At 38.2% G+C, this 21,996-nt stretch overlaps 1 protein-coding gene and 1 pseudogene across 13 annotated transcripts in view; one reads left to right on the top strand and one right to left on the bottom strand.

The window, feature by feature from the left end:
• PLCL1 (phospholipase C like 1 (inactive)) overlaps positions 1–21,996 on the top strand; it is a 335,124-nt gene that overhangs the window by 110,774 nt on the left and 202,354 nt on the right. The gene's annotated exons all lie outside the window — the stretch shown is intronic.
• On the bottom strand, positions 19,710–20,094 carry LOC123798293 (small ribosomal subunit protein eS25 pseudogene; annotated as a pseudogene).

Raw genomic sequence — 21,996 nt, forward strand, 5'->3', positions numbered from 1 at the left:
TCTTATTAATATTAGTTTAGTAATTTGGAAAAGAGAGACTTCTGAGAGATTATACAAAAATAAAATTTTTGTCAAGAATGGAAAAAAATCAGGTTTTCTTAGAGTAAGTTTTCTTAAACGTACTCAAGCTTAAATACAATTTAGAGCTGCATGACAGAATATATTATTTTATTTGCCTTTTGAAGATAATCCAGTGCTTGCAGGCATCATGACTATTAGGTAGGCGAAATCTAGGAGTTCCTGATAACTGTTAATCATGCCCCTCTTCTCCCTCTTCTTTTTCTAGCATTCTACTTAATTTGTGCGGAATGCAAAATATCCTGAGTCTGGTATTTGAACACTTTCAGAATATAATATTGATTGGAACAAGAATAGTTTTCAGTAAAACATTGGGCATTTGCTCAATGACCTGTAACACCGCCTGTGCCTTTGTCCCAGGCTCCAGCGTCTGCTGCCCCTGAGTCCCTGCCAGAACACACAGAGAAGCATTCCAGACCCCCCTAGAATGCATTCCTTGCATGCATAGTGATCTCTGGAAAGTTATGCTTTTGAAGAAAATGGAGGGAGGTGTTACGACTTCATACATCCTAACAGTTACAGGGTTATTTCCTACTACAGAACCTTTAGGGGCCTCAATGAAAATAAATGTGAGTCACGCTGTTGGACACTGTTACAGGGAATGTTGAAGCTATATTCATTCCCTTGCTATCACATGAAGTGATATTGAAGAATTTACTGTCTGTGAGCAATCAATTTGTTTTTCTGACTAGACAAGGAATATTAAAACCTTTCTTTTTCCCTGGACCTTCAGATTTCGGTTTGGGAAAGGTCCTTTGACTTCAACAATGTAAACTTAAATACGTTGAAGTGGAATGTTGGGAGCAAAGTTAAAACTGTGTACTTTAGCATAAAGGATAGGAAGTGAACAGCTTTCCCTGTGGTGTGACTTCATGGGTCTTCCTCACTCTTTCCCTCTGGAGGCGAAGATAACTTTTGGTTACTAGGCAAAAAATGCCTATGTGAAGACTGGGGAGGTTTTCATGTATATGTTAATCATATTTGGTACTCTCAGTACCACTTTGCCAAGTTGGAATCCTATACCCTAATGTGTTTTTCTAATTATGTTCTCCATCAATGTTATTCAGCTGTAGAAAAGATTGCTTCATAGTTAAAGTTTTTTTAGCATAAAATGCAAATGAAATAAAAGCAGCAACAAACGGCAACTGGCTTACAGGGGTGTTGCAAACTGACCTAAGCCAATGTGTTATCGAGGACTACTGGGTTCTTTTTGATAGATAACAGTTACAGTAGTTAGGGACAGACACGGGTTAGCTTCTCCTCAACACTCCCTCACCAGGTTACAGTGAAAGTAAGACTCAACCAAATTCCATCATACACAGAGACAAGTTTTAGATAAACATTTATTATACAATCTGTTCAACTTGTTGATGGAGTTGCAAGTAGTCAGGGAGGAAAGGCTTTGTCCACATATTATATGACAGCTTTACTCAAGGAAAAAAGACAATATTCTAAGAGCAGGATTCAGTTAACTCCTTCCCAGAATCCTCCAAACTTATGGCTGGACACAGGATTGTTTAGGGATCAGTCTTCAATGCCACCTCGGAGGGTGGAGGTGAAGAGTCTTTCAGGTTCTGATGCTCTTTCCATGCAAGGGTGCAGAGTGTCTCTTAATATTTTTCAACCCATTCATATATGTTGAATGTAATGAATTTTGCCAATGACATTCCATTTTTAACACCCATCACACTAAATAGTAAGCCATTTTTTTTTTTGCTTATGAACACTCATTTCTAGCATTCATTATGCTAATTAGTAAGCCCTTTAGTTATGACTAGATATAAAGAGATTGGAAGTATTTGTAGTAGCCATTGATTGCGTGGCCTTTCTGATTAAACATTAGCTAACCTTCCCAGGAGTGTGTGTCCCTGATTAAGGTAACTGAAACACTTTAGCTTAAGCTAATTTGCACATTCATAATGTTAAAACATTTGAGAGAAAATTACAACCCTTGTGAAATGAGGTATAAAGAAAAAGGGAAAAGTGAATAAAAGTAAATATCTGATTTATATTTTTGTGCAAAGGCATAGGTCCTATTTGCTGTTGTATTATATTTTTATGTTGACACAGGTCCTCAGCACATGAAAGAGATATTGTGGAATAGATTTATCTTATTTGATAAATATGTATGTCTCAGGGTGACTTATTAAGTTACTTTGTTCAATAAATATTGAGAGTGCCTACTCTCTCCAGGGGACAGAGATGAAGGGGGCAGTTCTTGCTCTCAGCCCATTTTTACTGGTACAGATAAGGTCATGATGATGGGCAGTAGCTGCGCAATTCCAAGAGGTACCACTTGTTATTTATTTATTTATTTATTTATTTATTTATTTATTTATTTATAAAGATTGCATTTTTTGAGAGAGAGACACACACACACACACACACACACACAGAGCTCAGAGTGTGGGGAGGAGCAGAGGGGGAGGGAGAGGGACAAGCAGACTCCCCGCACAGCCAGGAGCCCAATAGGGGCTCTATCCCAGGACCCTGGAGATGATGGTCTGAGCCAAAGTCAGACGCTTAACTGACTGAGCCGCCTAGGTGCCCCAGGGAGATAGCACTTGTTATAAATGAACAATGGGCCCTGATGTAGTATCTGGGAGGAGCTTCACAGTGGCTGAGCAGGGCTCGTTGTTCCCTCCCAAAGGAACGTGGAACATGACTCATCTTGTTGGAAGTAAGAGTTGGATAAAGGAGCATTTGTTTAAAACATTGTCAGGACATGGAACTCTTCCCAAGGAGCCAAAATACCATTTAGAGTTCCAGAGATCCTGAATTCTTGTTTCGGCTGAACTCCTTAGCTTGCAGCTCAGGTAGGAACGATCCCATCTTCTTAATGAGAGTGAAGTGATTAATAAACTTGGAGCTCAGAAGGGGCTTAATCTCTAATCTGCTAACTTTTTTTTTTTAATGTTTGGAAACAATAGTGATTCACATGATTAAAGCTGATCTTAAGGATCATCCAGTAAAAAAAAAAAGTCATGGCAGCTTCAACAATGCAATATAAAATAGCAGGATTTGTATGTATACGATCCCATTTTACAGAAAGCCAAGAGGTCTGAATCTTACTTCCTGATCATATTTAAATGGAAAATGAGTTCAGGAGGGATTTTAAGTGTCAAATGTGAAATAACAAGGAGAAATAGTCAGAAGATGCTCTTTCCAGGAACTCTGTGGATACAGGGAAATTTTTGCCTAAACACAAAATTTTACCTTCTAGAAGGAGATTGAAAAGAAAAAAAAAGTCCTGGTGATGGCAGGATACGAAGTGCCCAGTTGAGTGGTGCTGAAGAGCTAAGTAGAGGTGGGTAGAGCATCTTTCTTCTTACCAGCATGGGCTCCTTTCATAGACGTGGCTGGCTGATCCTCGGTGAGGATTTCAGACAGCCTAATATTGATTTCCAGCCCAACAGCATTCAGTGCCATGAGGTGCTGACACCCTCCTTGTGTCTGATAAGGGGGTGATTTCCCCTTCAACTCAAAGCTTCAACTCACATGGCTAGAGCAGTTTGATGGTGCGGAGGCTGGGAGGTATTGAGAGGTCATTCTTTTGCCAGTGACAGTTCCTGAGGTATCTTAGTTGCTGTAATTTTTAGAATTAGCATATGATTTTTCTGAGGACAATGGAGAAATGGCTAAGTTAGTATCAAACAATATAGCAGCTTTAGTTGCTATAGCTGAGGAAACTTGGAGGATAGGTCTATGCTGCTTGTGGTTATATAACTGCTGTGACTTTGAAATGTTGAAACCTTCCTTTGTGCCGAGCATAACATCTTTGAGGCATGGACTGTGCGTCTCTCTACCTTACTTGGTAGCGGTATATTTCCAGGATTAAGATACATTATTTTGACTATTCATCAGTTGTTTGTGGAGATGAATGGTTGTTTCATTCCTGTTTCATAGGTAGTGATAATTTTAAAAATAGTTTTCAAAAGTAAGTGAATTGGTGTTTCAAATGAAATATTTTAAGAACTGGGAACAAATAGAAATTGTTTCCAGCTTTTTTTTTTTTTTTTAAAGATTTTACTTATTTATTTGACAGAGAGAGAGAGAGAGCACAAGCACAAGCAGGGGGAATGGCAGGCAGGGGAGAAACAGGCTCCCTGCTGAGCAAGGAGCCCAATGTGGGACTCAATTCCAGGACCCTGGGATAATGACCCGAGCTGAAGGCAGATGCTTAATGGACCAAGCCACCCAGGTGCCCCATGTTTCTAGCTTTTTATGTGTTTATTTATTTCTATTTCTATTTTATTTTATTTTTTAAAAAGATTTATTTATTTATTCCAGAAAGAGTGTGAATGCACAAGTTGGCGGAGGGGCAGAAGGAGAAGGAGAGGGAGAATCTCAGGTTGACTCCCCAGTGAGCATGGAACCTAATGCGGGATCTGATCCCATGAGTCATGAGATCATGACCTGAGCAGAAACCAAGAGCCGGATGCTCAACTGACTGAGCCATCCAGGCACCCCTGTTTCTAGCTTTTTAGACTTCTGTTTCTAGGCAGTGTGAATATTCCATAGTGGTTAAGATCACAGGCTTTGGACTCAGTCTCCCTGGATTCAAATAGTTGCTCAGTTGCTTACGAACTGTAAATATGGGCAAGTTTCTTAATGTTCCTTAAGTCTCAGTTTCCTAATTTATGGGACAGGGATACAGATAGTACCTACCTTTTAGGGTTGTTGTGAAAAACAAATGAAATAATCCATGCACTCTACTAGGAGTGTCTGGCACAGAGCTGGTGCTCAAAACATACTAACATCATCTTCATCATTATCATCATCACCAGCTGAAGCAGCTTAAACAGGATGAAGTAATAGTTATCAATATAGGAGTGAAGGCCAATTCAAGTTGCATATTAGTTACTGCCCAAAATTAGAGCGAAGGGAAAATCAAGGGTGGACTCTGATACCCAATGCCTAGGAAAATAATTTATGCTAAAAAAGTTATTGCTGAACAGATACTTCACTAAAGAAGATATACAGATGATAATTTAGCATTTGAGAAGATGTTCAAAATCATTTGTCATAAGGGAATTGCAAGTTAAAACAGCAGTATGATACCACTACACTTTTAGAATGGCAAAAATCCCCCCAAAGCCTGACAATACTTAAAAGACTTGCTGTTTATTTTTAGAGAGAGAGAGAGAAAGAGAGCAAGTGGGGGGAGGGGCAGAGGGAGAGGAGCAGAGAGAATCCCAGGCAGACTCCCCACTGAGTGCGGAGCCCCATGCAGGGATCAGTCCCACCACCCATGGGATCGTGACCTGAACCGAAATCATGAGTCCAGCACTCAACCTACTGAGCCACCCAGGCACTCTGAGATAAGTCAATTTAAACTCTACTGGACAACACAGAATTTATAAGTCTATAGACAAGAATTGTTTTGCATCGCAGTTATCTGCAATTTACAGAATTGTAAAATAACACTCATAAAATCGGCATCAGATAACCCAGAGGAGTATTTTCTACTGCATAGTAGAAATGCATAGTTTTCTACTGAAACAGTTTTTTCCCCCTATGGTACATTTATCCTATATACCGTTTGCCATAACGGTATTTCAACATAACTCAAAAATATTGAGGTTATTCTTGGAGGTTCCACCTTCTTTCCAATTCTAAAGTTGTTCCCTTCGTCTTTGAAACCTTTATTCATTGATTCCCTTTACGGTTGTCATTAGTTCTGTTCCAAAATATTTTGGCTCTCTGCCTTTTTGGCACATGGTCAGATTAAATTTCCCATCTCTTTTGAAGTTTGGCATAGCCACGTGACTTGTGGTGACCAACGAAATGAGAGAGGAAATGATTTATGTTCCTTCCTGGAAGAAGTTTTAAGAGCTGGTGTCAGATTTGTACATTTCCTTTTCCTCCTTTCATGAGTGAGGAAATATGTGTCTATTTTCCGTATAACTTTTTTTTTTTTTTTTTGAGAGAGAGAGAGTGCATGTGGGGGTGGGAGGGTCAGAGGGAGAAGGAGAGAGCAAATCTTAAGCAGGCTCCACACCCAGTGCCGAGACTGACGCGGGGCTTTATCTCACGACCTGTGAGATTATGACCTGAGCCAAAGTCAAGAGTCGGACACTGAGCCACTCAGGTGCCCCTCTTTATACCTTCTGTATGCCTCATTCTCTGAGTGACTGTGAAGAGAAGAGCCCCTTGATGACCTGTATTAGACTTGTAGCATGAAAGAGAAATAAACTGTCCTTATGTTAAGTCACTAGAAGAAGAATTACAAGTTTTTAAGTTAAATTGCTTGGGTTTGAATCTTGGCCACACCATTTACTAGCTTAATGATCTGAGGGAAGCCCCTTAACCTCTCTATGTTTTAATTTCCTCATGTGTAAAATGAGGATAATAATGTCTATGATGTAAGATCATTGTGATGATTAATTAAGATAATATATGCTATCCTTATGCTAACAACTGGATTCTCGTTTATCCTTTGGTGTTTTTGGTTCTGTAACTCAAAATTTGTTGTTGGTCTCTCAAATTATACTTTTGAGTGTAATATATGAAGCACAATGCTGTTGAGAATAGTACAGCTCTTCCTATAGGGTAGTGTTGCAGAAACAATTTTTCCACCGACTGTCTCAGAATGCTCCCTGGGAGGCTCGCTTATATCATCTTTCCTGCTAGTGCTTTGTATGTTGAGTGGTTTGTGAAACATGAGGAAATTGGACACCACACTCTAGAATGAGATGCTACACCAGTGACAGACAGAGGACAGAGCACCTGAGGAAGACTGAGATTTCTTTCTTGGAATTGAAAATTAGTATTATTTTTCTAGCTCCTGAAATAGTATCCCCAATCTTTTGAAAAATTATTAACAACCAATTGACTGCTTCACTTTCTTGTAACATTTCTGCTAAGTGAAGTAATTGAAATTAATGAAATGATTATAGACTAGAATAAATGTACAATAAAATATGATAAAGTATCTAAGGTTGCTCACATAGGTCATGCATATTCACATTATTGTAGTTATTATGGACAATATTTGGTATAAAAAGATACACCTGCTATCGTCTTGTGCCCTCTAGAAGAATATATATCTCTAAGAGTGTAGTGAGTTGGGATATTTTCTATAAATTTCTTGCAGGTACTTTCCAAAATTGGAAGAATATCCAGCATTATTTGCAAGCCAATTTAATGTTCATTGCAAACCAAAGCATATAAGCCCTTTGTATTTTGATTTATGAGCAGTTTAACTTCCCAGCTTAATGAAAAAGGATATAGAAATGAAATGGAAGTTATATTTATGTCTTTGGTATCTAGTAATTATATTTCGTCTGAAAAGTTGGTTTATATTGAACAGTAGCAAATGTCTTAGTCCGTTTGGATGGCTCTAAGAGAATACCATAAACTAGGTGGCTTACAAACAACAGTAATTTACTTCTCACAGTTCTGGAAGCTAGGAAGTCCGAGATCAAGGTGTGGGCAGATTTGATGCCTGGTAAAAGGCAGCTTCCTGGCTCATAGAAAGCAGTCTTCTTGCTATAACCTCATAGGGCAAAGGGATGAGGGAGCTCGTTGGGGCCCCCTTTTTAAAGGGCAATAATCCCATTCATGAGGACTTTGCCCTCTTGACTTGATTGCGTCCCAAAGGCACCACCTACAAATACCATCACATTGGGTGTTAGGTTTCAGCGTATGAATTTTAGGGGGACACTCAGATTATGTGAGGCATCTATCTTTGTTGAGTGTTATAATGGCATGGAAATTATGAAATACAAAAATAAGAGGCACCTTTAGTAATTGGGTAATTGGGGTCCTTTTCAAAGTTTGGGGGTGCAAAAAGATTTTAGATGTGGTAAGAATGCCTTGGTTATCAATATTGGCATGCAGAAAACACACTCATATTTAATTCTTACAGATGTAAGCTTCTAATAAAGGCAATTTAATTAAACAGGTAGAAGTTGAAAATAAAAATATAAGTAGAATTTTAATTTGTTAAACAAACAAATATTCCTTTATCTTATGCTTTGAAGAATCATACCTGTACTTACCAACCAAGATCTCTCCATTTTTGTCACTTAATTTTTATGCATGCTCCATTCTTGTTCCCACTGTGTACTTTCGATCATACTGTCTTTCCACATGAAATGCACTTCTTGGAGCGTCTAATAGAAGTTGTGTATCTTTTCTAAAATATCAACTGACTTCTCTGGCCTACACTGATCTTAGAATTTCTACAAATGTTGAAGTTGTTATTTTATAATTTAACAGTTATGCAATCTTGCATTATTATCTCTATATTTTATGTTTCTATATTTTTCCCCCTTTGCATTTGGGCCGTGTGATGTGAGGAAAGCACCCTCTATACAGAATTCTGGGCACCGATAGAGATACCAAGCACAGGATGATGGATAAATTCTTAATTGCTGGGAATTGAAAGCAGTTATATTACAAAGATCTTTTCAGGTGACTCTTCATTGGTATTGACAGTGAAGGGCGCTCTGATATATTCACCTTATAGATTTGAGTCACTTTTGGTTGTAGTAAATTCTAATAACAACAACAAGAGTAGCAGCTAAAATGTATAGAGTGCTTACTCAGCAATGCATTGTGTGATGTATGTGACACATGTCATTCTATTTAGTTCTCACAACAACCCCATGAGCATTGTCAACACTTTATAAACAAGGAAACTGAAGCACAGAGGTCTTATGCTCTTTACTGCAGGTCCCACAGAGCTGAGGCTGATTCCAGAGCCACACTGTCAAGTACTATGCTGACCTGACTGTCACTGTGGGGCAGGCGGCAGCTCAGTTAGACATGCATCTCATTTTGTGGGTCATAAGTAGAAAAATATTCATATTCTGAGGACCTAAGTGGTTGACTGAAAATTCTGAGCACTTACAGATTAAACATTTAGAGTTCCCATAATAATTGGGGATGATCTAGAATTGAACATAGAATAAAGTGAAGGGAATATAAATTTCCAGCTCTGGTTTTCCTACCAATTTGTTGAATAAATTACAGCAGTAGGCCATCCTGACATGTAGCATAAAACAGCTATTTTTAAGGTAGAAAAGTGGCTTATGAATAAAAAGGTTAAGAATCCATCTTGATTTTTCCTGATAAACTTTTGCGAATGGTATATAATTCTTAATAATCTTAATAATTCCTAAAAAATGAATTTACGAATGTACTGGCTAGGAAATTATGAGCAACACATGCAGTTTCTCACACTGAAAACATTTAAGCATTTAGAAAAAAATCTGCAAATATTTGAGTGATAAAGTAGAAAATATAAAATAAATTTTTCACAGTTGTGAAGGATTTGTTTATATGCTATAAAAGTATGTTGGGGAAAGTTTTAAAAATCAGTTGGATGAAAAATTGGTTAGCTTGAATTTCGGGTGGGGTAGCTAAGTTCTAGCCAGTGGATTGCTTAATCAGTCGTCAGCGTTCAGCTTCTGGGAAGAAACTTCTTCCCAAGTGAATACAGTAGACTCCTGGCTTTCCCAGATTTAAATTTTCAGTTTCCAGTATTTGGGAATGGACCTTAAGTTCTGCAGTGTGTTGATTTATAATTCTGTCGAATTGTAAATATGACATTGAGAATGCAAGGCTGGTGTGTTGGAGCCACTCACAGCCAAGGAGAATCTGTACCCGCATCTTTCAAGTGTGTATTTTTTTTTTTAAAGATTTTATTCATTTATTTGAGAGAGTACGAGAGAGAGAGGGAGGACAAGAGCAGGGGCGGGGAAGGAGGGATAGGGAGAAGCAGATTCCCTGCTGAGCAGGGAGCCTGACTCAGGGCTCAATCCCAGGACCCTGAGACCATGACCTGAGCCAAAGGCAGACCCTTAACTGACTGAGCCACCCAGGCGCTCCTCAAGTGTGTATTATATAGAGGAAATCATAGGCTCTTTTGGTATTTTGTAACTACAAAAGCCCAAGGACATCCATCACTAATGGTAAATGGTCTACAAGTTCTACTTAAGTTACAATTTTTTCCATTCACTCACTCACTCTGTCATTCATTCTTTCTCATCCACTCACTGTGACCTCCTCTATGCCTGCAAAACTTCCTGCCAAACCTTTCCCACACCTTTGCCATGAGTCTCTTCTCATTTTGATTTCTCTTCTAACCAATGACTTGATTTTTCTGCTTAGTCTCAAATGCTCTCAAGTATAATATTTAAAGTTGTTTCTTTCATAGCACATCTGTCTTCTTTTCTTCTGTATTCCAAACATGTTCTGAATCAAAGTCAATCTTATTTTGAAGGTCATCTTTCATTGTATTACAAACTGTGTTGTCTGCCTGTTAGGGCTTTTAGTTTGCCTTTGCTTTCTCTCTCATCTTCATGAATCCTGTTTTCTCTTTCATCTTTATGGATCCCTCTTTGCTGCTTGACAACGTGTGTGAACTTCCTGTTCACAGCATGTCAGCAAATAACTTGTCAAACTTCTGTGGGCATTTTGTGATTTTTTCTTTTTTTAACCTCTAAAACCTTACGTGGAGTAAACAGTATCAGGACAACAATGCTACGGAATCCCCAACCAACCCCTGTGGGAGAGGTCAGAGTTGCCTTTGGATCCTGCAAAGAAAACTCAGGAATAAGTGGTGATATCTCATTAGAGAGATTCAGAACATGTCAAGCATAGGCTGAGCCCACTTCTGGATCTTGCACTGCCATTTCACCTTTCCTAAACAAAATAACAGATTTTCATTTTCTGATCCTAGCTTCTTCCTTTAGGACCTTCCCATGTTAACATTCTTCATCTTTTTGGGTAATGTTTCCCAAATGTCAGCCATTCACCATCATGTATTTTATTATAAGCTTTCAAAATCAAATTATAATTAACTTGATATTTTAAAAATTTGTCTAACCTATATTCATATGAAGTTTCTCTTTCTAATCATTACCATAAATAAAAAAAACTCACTGTCAATTGCCATAAATGTAAACAAGATTAAAAGAAAAGTCTTTTTATATATTCTGCTGTTGGCCTGAACAGTTGCTAAACCTGAGCTTATTCTCTTTTTATTGAAAAAGGAGAGCAGGAAGTGTTCTGGCTATCAGTTGCTACAAAACAAACCACCCCAAATTTAGTGGCTTAAAGTAACATTTTATTACTACCTCTCATGGTTTTGTGGGTTGACTTGGGTCATCTGATTGTTCTCATTTAGTGGTCTCTCATGCGGTTTCAGGCAGCAGCTGGGGGAAGAGTCATCTGAAGGTTTGATTGGGCTGGATGTCATGATGGCTGTCTCATTCAGTTGGGCAATAAATGTTGCCTGTTTCCTGAGACTTCTTCTGGGACTGTTTACTGCAGCACTTACACATTGCTTCTTTATGTGGTGTGTCCTTCTCACACATGGCAGCTGGGTTCCAAGAGTAAGTGTCCAAAGAGGGCTAGGTGGACACTCTGGGGCTTCTTATGACCAAGTTTCTGAAGTCCCATAACACCTTCATCACTTTCTATTGGTTAAGAAGTCACTAAGGCCAGTTCAGAATCAAGGCGAAAAAATGACAAATCATCTTTAATCTATCACAGCTACTGTTAGATTGGTGTTAAAAGTTGGCACCAAACTTAGATGTTCTCCATGATGTAATCAGGATTAAAAATGAACCAAAAGGGAAATGTCTTTCTCCCTGTATAATTCAATGTTGTTTAATTCTGACTCCATTTATCACTAAACTCATCTTGGTGCTGCCAATGGCATTGAGCCCCGCCCCAGTGTATTCATCTTCTTCTGTGTGTCTCTTGTCTTTGAGATTTCAAGTATTAATTTGCTGGTGTGTCCTGGCATTCTCATTCTGAGGGTAACCTTCTGCCTTTTGCTAATGCTAGTAATACAAAGAAGAAAGGTAGAAGGCCAAAAGGAGCATTGTAATGAAGAAAATTAGCTTTTTCAAGGCAAACATCCAGATATTATGTAAGTCAGCTTGGAGAGCATCTTTATAAAAATTCTGGAGAAATAGCTATAATGGTTTCTAGATTTACAAACTTCTCTGGCTCATTTGGAAGGACTATTTGGGAGGAGGATTCTCAGTAGACATCTTTCTTCATGGGTCAGACTTCCGATTCAAATGTCTGTGGGTGAAATATTAATATTTTTCCCAGGGTATGGTTCTGTTTCTAAGACAGAATAATTTGAGTACCAACATCTGTGCGTACTATGGAAAACTTAAAGTTGTGCAGTTTGTTGGGAATAATAATCCAAACCAGTGCTTATAATCAGCATTTGTGAAGTTATGGCAAGCTTTGTGAAAATTAATAAACAAATAAGGTGTAGTTTTTTTTTTCACTTTTAGGAAAAGCACATAAAGGGACCTATTTTTTTTGAGAAACGCACAAATTTTAAGCTTAAATTTGGAACCAGAGGTCATTCATACCAATTGATGGTATGAGATTTTTTTGAATTGGTGTAGCTCTATGTCTGCGTCTAGTTATTATGTGCATATATTTCAGCTAAAGATAAACAGATTCAGGACCTTCCTTTCATACAAGTGTCAGTTTTTCCTTTCACATTGCTCAATAAACACACTGATTGGTATATTAGTTCATTTTGAACAAGCCATTTTTCTAATTTACATTATTATTCAGCACAAATGGCTTCACCGTCAAGGTTAAATCTCCCTGGCTCTGTACTCAGTGACATTAAGCAAGTAAATGTTTATTTGGTATTAAGCCTTAACTGTAAGGAGGTGTTAGGAGCTTCCAGGCAGTTTCTGATACAAAAATTCTCTTGACCCCATTAGATTTTTAAAGAAGCAAGATAGATGCTAGCTGATGCTTGAGATATGTTTTAGATAAATATTTGCGATGTTCTGGGTGGAGTCCAGGCTAACATTATTGTTACTGGTATGGTTTTTAGTTCTGAAGATTCCTGAAATAGATTATTTTTTGAAAGTTGTTAAGCACTGAACGGGAACTCTCTTTTTCTCTCTTAAATTACACCCAGATCCTACAGTTTGAAAAGTATTTATGGACACAATATGATGAAGTGTTAATGATGGAAATGTGTCTTTGAACTTTCTTTTTTTGCATGTGTGTTAAATCACTGATGAGTCACTGTCTCTACTTTTGCTTAATTTCAAGTTTAAATTCATTCATGAACATGATATTTATAAAGAGTTGTTAATAGCTTAGATGTTACAACAGTAAATGGAGTAAAGGACCCACAGTTGTGTACACATCTGGGTACAATAACAAAAAAATAAATATACCTAGAAAAGTATCTGGAGAAAATACACCAGCACGTCCATAGTCATTGTCTTAATATATCTAAATGATATCTTTCCCCTTTGGTGATGTTTTTTCTTTATGCTTTTCTTTTAATTTTTTTTTAAAGATTTTCTTTATTTATTCGACAGGATAGAGACAGCCAGCGAGAGAGGGAACACAAGCAGGGGGAGTGGGAGAGGAAGAAGCAGGCTCCTAGCGGAGGAGCCTGATGTGGGGCTCTATCCCATAACGCCGGGATCATGCCCTGAGCCAAAGGCAGACGCTTAACCGCTGTGCCACCCAGGCGCCCCGCTTTTCTTTTAATTTTAACTTTTCTGAAAGGAGAACATTTTAGCATGGGCATGTGTCAAATAACTAAATGAGATACTATAATTGCTAATGTTTGTTCTTCATCTTAATTCTTAGTTTTAAAATTAGGTTCATGAATAAATAAAGAAAAAGTTTCTAAGTCAGTCATTTTCTGGCTTCATTTGTGCCATAGTGACATTTATTATACATACTTCCCTCCTTTTAGTTTTATACATTTATATTAGTGGTTTTATAAACACTCCAGGGGGAAACAGCTCAACTTCCAGGTGATGAGGCAGTATGTTCCTCTACTGGTGAATGGAGATGCTTCTCCTCTTTTACTCTTAGCTCTGTGGCCAGGAAGACCCCCATTTTTTACTTGGAAATGATGCACCTCTGTTATTAGCAGACTAACAGATGTGGCCTGGGCCATTTCTATGACTCAAGTGACTCATTGGGATCCTCAGTAAAAATTCCTTCTCTTAATCTTGTCAGCTTTCAGGAGCTTCAGAAGTTTAGGTAGAAGGGATGTGAGTGATTGAAGGATATTTTATAGGAATAATCAAAGGCTGAGCATTTTATATGTTTTGATTCTGGAGTAGAGGATGGGAAAGCTGTGCATTTGGATTCTGGGCAGATGGAAATTCTCACGAAAAACCATGGAAAAGGTAAAAACAGTGCCTAAGTAATTAGCAAAATAAATGATGCAGAAAACTTTTTCCGTGTGCTTTTTCCATCTTTGTTTCTCATTCTTTGACTTTTATCATCTTTCATCCTTTCTCTAGTCGATCATGTGAGGCTACAGAATAATGGAAAAAAGAGAAAACAATATACCTAATGTCAGTCCATTTACCGAATCAAACTTATTGCCTTAAGTTGTTCTTTTGCTATTTTTGTCCTGTAATAAACATGTCTCATTGAGTAAGAGAGAAGAGGAGGTCATTCCCAGGGGGTGAATCTGCATGGAAGAGTGTGCAGTAATTTGTGCAAATGACTACTAGTCATAGAACTTCTGGAATAAAGAAAAATTCATTACTACTGCTTTAGGTAAAAGTGGCAAAAGTAGTTGAAAGCAGTTTGAAATGGAATATGTGCCACTTGGGTTCTTTTAACCAGATCACACCTTTATAAAGAGAAGATAGTGGCCTTTCAGCATATAGGACTTACCACATATCCCAACCTCATATTTTAAAGAGATGCTTTTGAGAATTATCAGTCAAGGAGAATCTTCAATTACTACATTGCTTTAAGAAACCATACAATTTTGGTTGTTAGAAACACGACTCCAACAGATGTGTTCTTCACAAAATAGAATACATGCAAACTCTGTGACTGAACTAAACCTCAGATATTTTGCAGTTGAGCTGTTTGGTGAGGTATCTTGAGAAAAAGATATTTGGATTCTTTTATATTTAATGACTTTGTGTGAAAATTAAGGGGTTAAAAATAAAATGAAATAGCTGAGTCTTTTATTTTCCTTCCTAATAGTTTATTGTGTAAAGAGACTTTCTTTTCCTACTATGCTTTATCCTTTGATAATTTTCATTTCCTTGCAAGCTTAGAAAAAGTGATATATGTTCATAGATCTGTAGTTTATCAATATGTATCAACGGCTGTTTGTATCAGTGGCCAGGCCTGCCGAGCTACAAAGTACTGACATAGAAACTTCTGAGTTCTGTAATCTAGTAGGTCATCTGCCTCCATAATTTTTAGAGAACATTTTGCACTGCCTGGACACGTTTTGAGGGGTGTTTGCCATTTTATTAATTGCATTTGTAGCTCATAGAAATTCTTATAAAAGGAGAAGGATGAGTAAAGTTCTTCAGAGTTTTTTTGTTCTATCTGGGAAGGGTTTATTTGGTTTATTGTATCTTCTATTATTTCCTTTTCTATAGAGATAGTCTGCTGAATTATGTAGAAAGTTACTCTTTATGATATTCACGCTTTATTCCGTATCAAAGCTCTGAGAGAGCAGATGCTATGATATCAGGGTTATGAGGGACAGGTTGACTGGAGATTGGCAGGGAAGGTAAGTGAGGGCTTAGGGCTAAGCCACATTCTGTGCTTGTTCTCTTAAATTTCACATGGATGACTGGAATGAAAATAAGGGCCACCTTGACAGGTAAATGAAAGTGGGTGGTGTCTCAGAAGGGAAGGTACAGACTTGGCAGTGTCTGTTGCCAGCAGCAATAGGCTCTCATTGTCCCTATAAAAGTGTTTAGATCAGGCCTGTGGAAGTCATTTTCATTCTATTCTTCCCTGTTGCCCCAGTCACTGCAAAGCAGTAGTCTGGAGTGGTTGCTGTAATTTATACTACTCAGAGGATATTTTATTTTTTTAAAGAGGATAAAGTCATTAACCTGGACTAGAAGAATTACAGGGGCTCAGCTGTTGCTTATAAGGCTCAGCAACTTATAAGGCTGGTCCTTAATGACGTTACTAATCTCTCCACCCAAATGCCACCCATTTTTTCCCCTTTCATGGCAGAAGCTACAACTACCTTTAGACAAATGGCCCTAGTGAAGTTTGTCTTCCTGTTTCGAGATGGCCTTACTGAGTATGTTTTTAGGGGTATTAGAATGGACTTCTTGCCCTCCTCCAACTAACCTACCTACCAACCAACTAGCAAACCAACTCACCAACTGAACTTTTTACCACGGGACAGAGCCCTTTATTCCCAGGTTTAAAGCCACTATGAGGTACAAACGACTATGGTAAAATTCTCTGTTGAATGTTTCTATTACTACAGGGTCAGTTGAACAAGGCAGGGAACATGGAGAAGTTAAAGATGTTCGGGGAAGTTACCGAAACTACAGGGCTGTGGTCACTTTACATGTATATTCCCAATTTTGCTTATGCCTGGACTGTTAAATATCCTTCATAGAACAAAACTGGGCTATTTCAGAATAAATTCTCTTGAATGGTGAGTGAGTAAGACATGTGTGACTAAAGGATTCAAAATATTTCTAAGTTCTTTGTTTTAGGCTTCTGGGAGCTTCCCCACACTTCTCTGTTTGCTGCTCATATTGACCGCAGGGCCCTTCAACAGTAACGCATTACACAGAGTCACAATCTGATGAGATGTGGCTAGTTTCAGTGCTCTGGTCCTGTGGAAGGGGGTTGTGCTGAGAATATGGGTATTTTCTTTAGCTTGTGATGGTTTAGGAATTGCTATCCTGAGGCAGCTCTCTGCCACACCAGACACAGTTATTTTTCATTTCTAGATACTTTTGTCTTTCTTGATAATTCACTATTTGTGTGTGTGTGTGTGTGTGTGTGCGCACGTGTGTGCGCAGAAAGGTGTTTTTAATATAGTTTAATTCAAGAACTATTCCCTGGTCACCTATTATGATTAAGACACTGTTCTAGGCACTGCAGGGATTTGGAGTGAGGCATAGAGACTGTGGCCTTGAGTTAATATTAAAGTGGGGTGAGGAGATGGAGTTCGGAATGGTGAAGAAATCGAAGACAGCATTTTAAGCATTTTGCTGCATTAAAAGAAAGGGAAGAGCCCCTCTGCTAGGGAAGATATCCTGATTTGCTCAGGTCTGCTGGTTTTGTTTTGTTTTCTCCTTCTCCTTCTTTGGTGAGGCTTAGGATCAATGTATAAAAAGTGAGAAATTAATAAAGGAACTATTTTAAAGTACCTGCTCCTGGGCATAAAGCACGTATGAGTGGAGCAGTTACTAGCCATTTAAAGGGCTTGCCCTTGACTTAAAAGAGAACTTTTAAAAAATTCAGTGAATGGGGTGGACACCATTTCTTAGCTGATTCTTAATTATTCAGGAGCTCATTATCCACTTGGGGAATTATCTAAGTTGCCCTCTTTTACTCCTCCTTTTATTTTTGCCTCTCATCTGATCTTTGTGTCCTTTTTATATATTAATTCCTCCATAGCTGGTAGGAAGCAGAATAAAAAGATTAATTGCAAACCTTTAGGTAGATTGGTTAGGAAAAGGCTCTGATGTTTGGGCAAAATGAGGGTAATTGGTGAATTGCCTATTTGTTCTGGTTCGTTATCATCATGGATAATGATTGATGGAAACCAATGGAACTGGGCCTGCTGAATGACTTAAAATCAAGGCGTAAGTGGAAGAAGGTTCTTGATGTTCATAGTTTTTCTTTACTTTATACATTGTTCCAGTAGCCTGCATTATATAATGATTCTGTAAAGTCTTTGTGCTTTTTTTTTTTTTTGGTACAGTATTTAAATTTCAGAGTCTAAAATAAACTTCCTGGAAGAGTAAGCTGGGTTAAAATGGTTATAGCTGCAAGGGTACTTGCTGTGAGATGCTTCCAGAAATCTGTAGGGCAAATATGAGAGTATTTTGGCTCTAATGCACCTTAGCCAATTAGAGTTTACGGCAGCTGTCGTTCAATACTAGTGGCCTGTAGTTAAAAGATGAATACTTTAAAATGAATGTGTTTATTGTTCCTTCTCTCATCTCAAGGTAAGTGATTTGGCTTGCCAGCAGGTGTATTTTTGTTAGGATCCCTTCTAGGATATAAATGGACAGGAAGTGGTCTTCCAAGGGATTTCTTTCTTCAGCTCTTTTAAAAGTAGTGTTAGCAAGGGATAATAAGATAAAATGCCTAATGGATCCCTGAACCCACTTTCAATGAGTTCATGGAAGTTTATAAATGTGCAGCTGGGGAGTGTTCTTTAGAGCCAGGAATATTACTGTTCATGCTTTTGACTTTGTGAAGGCAGCATATGCACATCCACAACACCTTTCCTATAACCACAGCAATCAAGTCGGAAAGTTTTCTCTCTCTTTCTCATATTCAAAAGCACTACTGAAATGACTGATCTAATTTGAATGAGTACTTTTAGATAAAAGAGGCATAAGTTAAAATTGTGACCTCTGGATAAAATTTTATAAAGCCCTTTTCTCTCCTTGTCTTACCTCCTTTACCAGCTCCTTTTACAGATTGCTGTCATCAAGCAACCTATGATGTTCTCTGCCATTCTGGCATCTAAATATTGCAGAGACTGTTTGGATAAGGGCATGTTAGAAATAAACTTTCGACATAGAATTTTGAAAACACACATAAAATATACACAATTACAATGAAAGATTAAATAGAAATCAATCAATGTTTGATATAAGGATTAAAGAATTTATTAAAGTCAATTAGCCCCAAAGGGAAGAGGCTGTAAAATAAAACCAATAGAAAGATCAAAAGAATTATGATTTTTCCTTGTGGAGGAATGATCAACTTGGCGCCCTATACTGTTCCCTAAGAATTTAGGGTGGTATTTGGATGGCTGTGCTTGTTTTGCACTCTGTACTGGGGATGAGTTGGGCAATGATTCCAAGGCTCATGATGAATAGAGAAGTTACTTTCAAATTACCTCTGGAACAAACTTGTTTGAATTTCAGACTCATCCCTTCAATTCTGATGTGACAGCTCCATGTTTATGTCTCACAGATATCTCAAATTTTACATGTTTCAATTTCTTAATCTTCCCCTAGAAATATGCTTCTCTTCTGTTCTTCATAAGTAAATAATGCCTCTATCTTCTTAGAACCTTGGGAGCCATCTTTGACGACTCCCTCCACATTTAGTGCATCATCAGTTCACCTTGATTGTACTTCCAAAGAGTACCTTTTTATTTAAAAGTTTTTATTTAAATTCCAGTTAGTTGGGCACCTGGGTGGCTCAGTGGATTAAGCGACTGCCTTTGGCTCAGGTCATGATCCCGGGGTCCTGGCATCAAGTCCCACATCGGGCTCCCCTGCTCTGTAGGGAGCCTGCTTCTCCCTCTCCCTCTGCCTGCCACTCCCCCTGCTTGTGCTCTCTCTCTTTCTCTCTCTGTCAAATAAATAAAATATTTTTTAAAAAATTCCAGTTAGTTAACATGCAGTGTAATATTAGTTTTAGGTGTATAATATCATGATTCAACATTTCTGTACAACATTTGGTGCTCATCACAAGTGCACTCCTTAATCCCCATCACCTAGTAACCCATCACCCCAAAGTATACCTTTATTCCACCAACTTCCCAACCCCACCTCCAAGCCAACAACTCCTGAGCCTGGACTTCTGTAGTAACTTCCTAACTGATTTAATAACTTCCATGTTTTACTTTTATTAAAAAATTTAATGAAGTTTTATTTTTCAAAATGTACAGTTGGTGGGATCTGTTCATGCATCTTCACCAGCAGCTGGGGCATCTCCACCCTTGGTGTTTTTGGTGTAAATTACTTGAGTTCTGTGCTTTGAAACCAGTTTGATAAGTCCTTCACTAAGGAGCTCCTGAAGGGCTGCCCTGGCCAGGGGACCTTGAATCTTTAATCTCTCAGAAACAACAGCTAGGCTTATAAGCTTATAGTTGGGAATTTCCTTGTAGAGTTTATCACATGTTGGTTTGTTAAACAAGACCAGGTTATTGATCGCGTCCTGAACTTTGTCTTTGGACCACTTCTTCTTTTTGGCCTTGCCCCCAGGTTTGTTCACTGGGTCCTTGTCTTTTTTGGCTGATTTTCTGGCATTTTTCTTCTTCTTGTCCTTGGGTGGTATCATGAAGCTCAGACAGCAGTGGCCACCCCTGCAACCTTGCTAAGATGTCAGACAAAAAAAAAAGCTAACTTCCATGTTTTTCTTTCTTCAAACTCTTCTCCACACAATGGTTACAACTGGGATAAGCCACACCACTGTAATGTGGTGTCTCCAAAATAGAGTATTTCAACCAATATAGACATTTAATTCTCTCCCAAGTAATATTTAATCTAGGTGGGAGTTTTCAGCTAATGGTCTGTTCTACTATTGTCAAAACATGGTTTCTATTTTGGACCCCAGACTCTACTTGTTACTATCTTCCAGCAGCAGGTAGGAGGGAGAGGGCCAGGGGAACACATACCTTGTTCTTTTAGGGAGACTCTTTAGGAGCTTGGAGTATAAATAGATATAAGAATATTTGAAAACTATCTGTGGATGATAGGAAACAAATATATCACTCCCATAAGGAAAAAATATTCACCTTCTGCTGATGGTGTTGGAAACAGAGGAAAGAAAGAGAGTCTTTCTTGTGGGAGTTCTTAACTACATGGAACAAAGTCCTCAATAAAATTAAAAACTTAATTTTCAATTCCATTTCTTGGTTATATTCACTAAATAGCTTTAGTGGAGAGGTGTTACAAAGTGTGAGTGGCTGCCCTTTCAAGTTAACATCAAGTAGAGAATAGGTGAAGTCAGACTTTAGGATACCTAAAGCTATGGCCTTAACCCTGGGTGCTGATCCCTGGTACATCCGTGCCTATGAAATCAGAATTCTGGGGATGGGCGCTGTATTAGTTCACTAGGACTGCCATAACAAAGCATCATAGTCTAGGTGGCTCACAATTGTTTGTTTATTTCCTATGATTTATCTTCTCATGATTCTGAAGGCCAGAAGTCAGAGATCAAGGTGTCTGAGGGTTGGTTTCTTCTGAGGCCTCTCTTCTTGGCTTGTAGATGGTAGTCCTTTCTTTCCTGTTCCTTCACATGGTTTTCCCTCTGTACCTGTCTGTACCTAATCTCCTCTTTCTAATTTTCTTCCCTATTTTTATAAGGCTTAGGGCCCACCCCCATGACCTCATTTAAAAAAATTTTTTTTATTTTTTTTAATTTTAATGTTTTTTTATTATATTATGTTAGTCACCATACAGTACATCCCTGGTTTCTGATGTAAAGTTCGATGATTCATTAGCTGCGTATAACACCCAGTGCACCATGCAATACGTGCCTTCCTTACTACCCATCACCAGTCTGTCCCATTCCCCCACCCCCTCCCCTCTGAAGCTCTCAGTTTGTTTCTCATAGTCCATAGTCTCTCATGCTTCATTCCCCCTCTGATTACCCCTCCTTTCTTTATCCCTTTCTTCCCCTACCGATCTTCCTAGTTCTTATGTTCCATAGATGAGAGAAATCATATGATAGTTGTCTTTCTCTGCTTGACTTATTTCACTTAGCATTATCTCCTCCAGTGCCGTCCATGTTGCAGCAAATGTTGAGAACTCATTCTTTCTGATAGCTGAGTAATATTACATTGTATATATGGACCACATCTTCTAATCCAAAACTGGCTCCATTAGAATCCCCTGGGTAGCTTTAAAAAAGTCAAAAACACCAATACTTAGGCAAATCAAACCCTCTGAGGGTTTGATTTGATTTGATTTAATTTGATTTGATCTGTGTGGGATGGGGTATTGTTAGTTTCTAAAAGCTCCCTGGTGACTTAAATATATGGCCAGGTTTGAACCCCACTGTCCTAAGGGTTGTATTTCTTAACTGTGTAAATGCAAGTATATTTCTTATCTTTCTCTAAATTTTTTCTTTGAAAATTCATAAAAAACACAGCTCCTTTATTATGAAAGATATAAATTCAACAAAGTAGTATTCAGGTCTAAAAAAAGAGCTAAATACTTCTAAGGTGGTATAGTTTCA

This window comes from Ursus americanus, chromosome 1 (genome assembly GCF_024610735.1).
Source record: "Ursus americanus isolate L20-20 chromosome 1, mUrsAme1.1.p, whole genome shotgun sequence".
NCBI lineage: Eukaryota > Metazoa > Chordata > Mammalia > Carnivora > Ursidae > Ursus > Ursus americanus.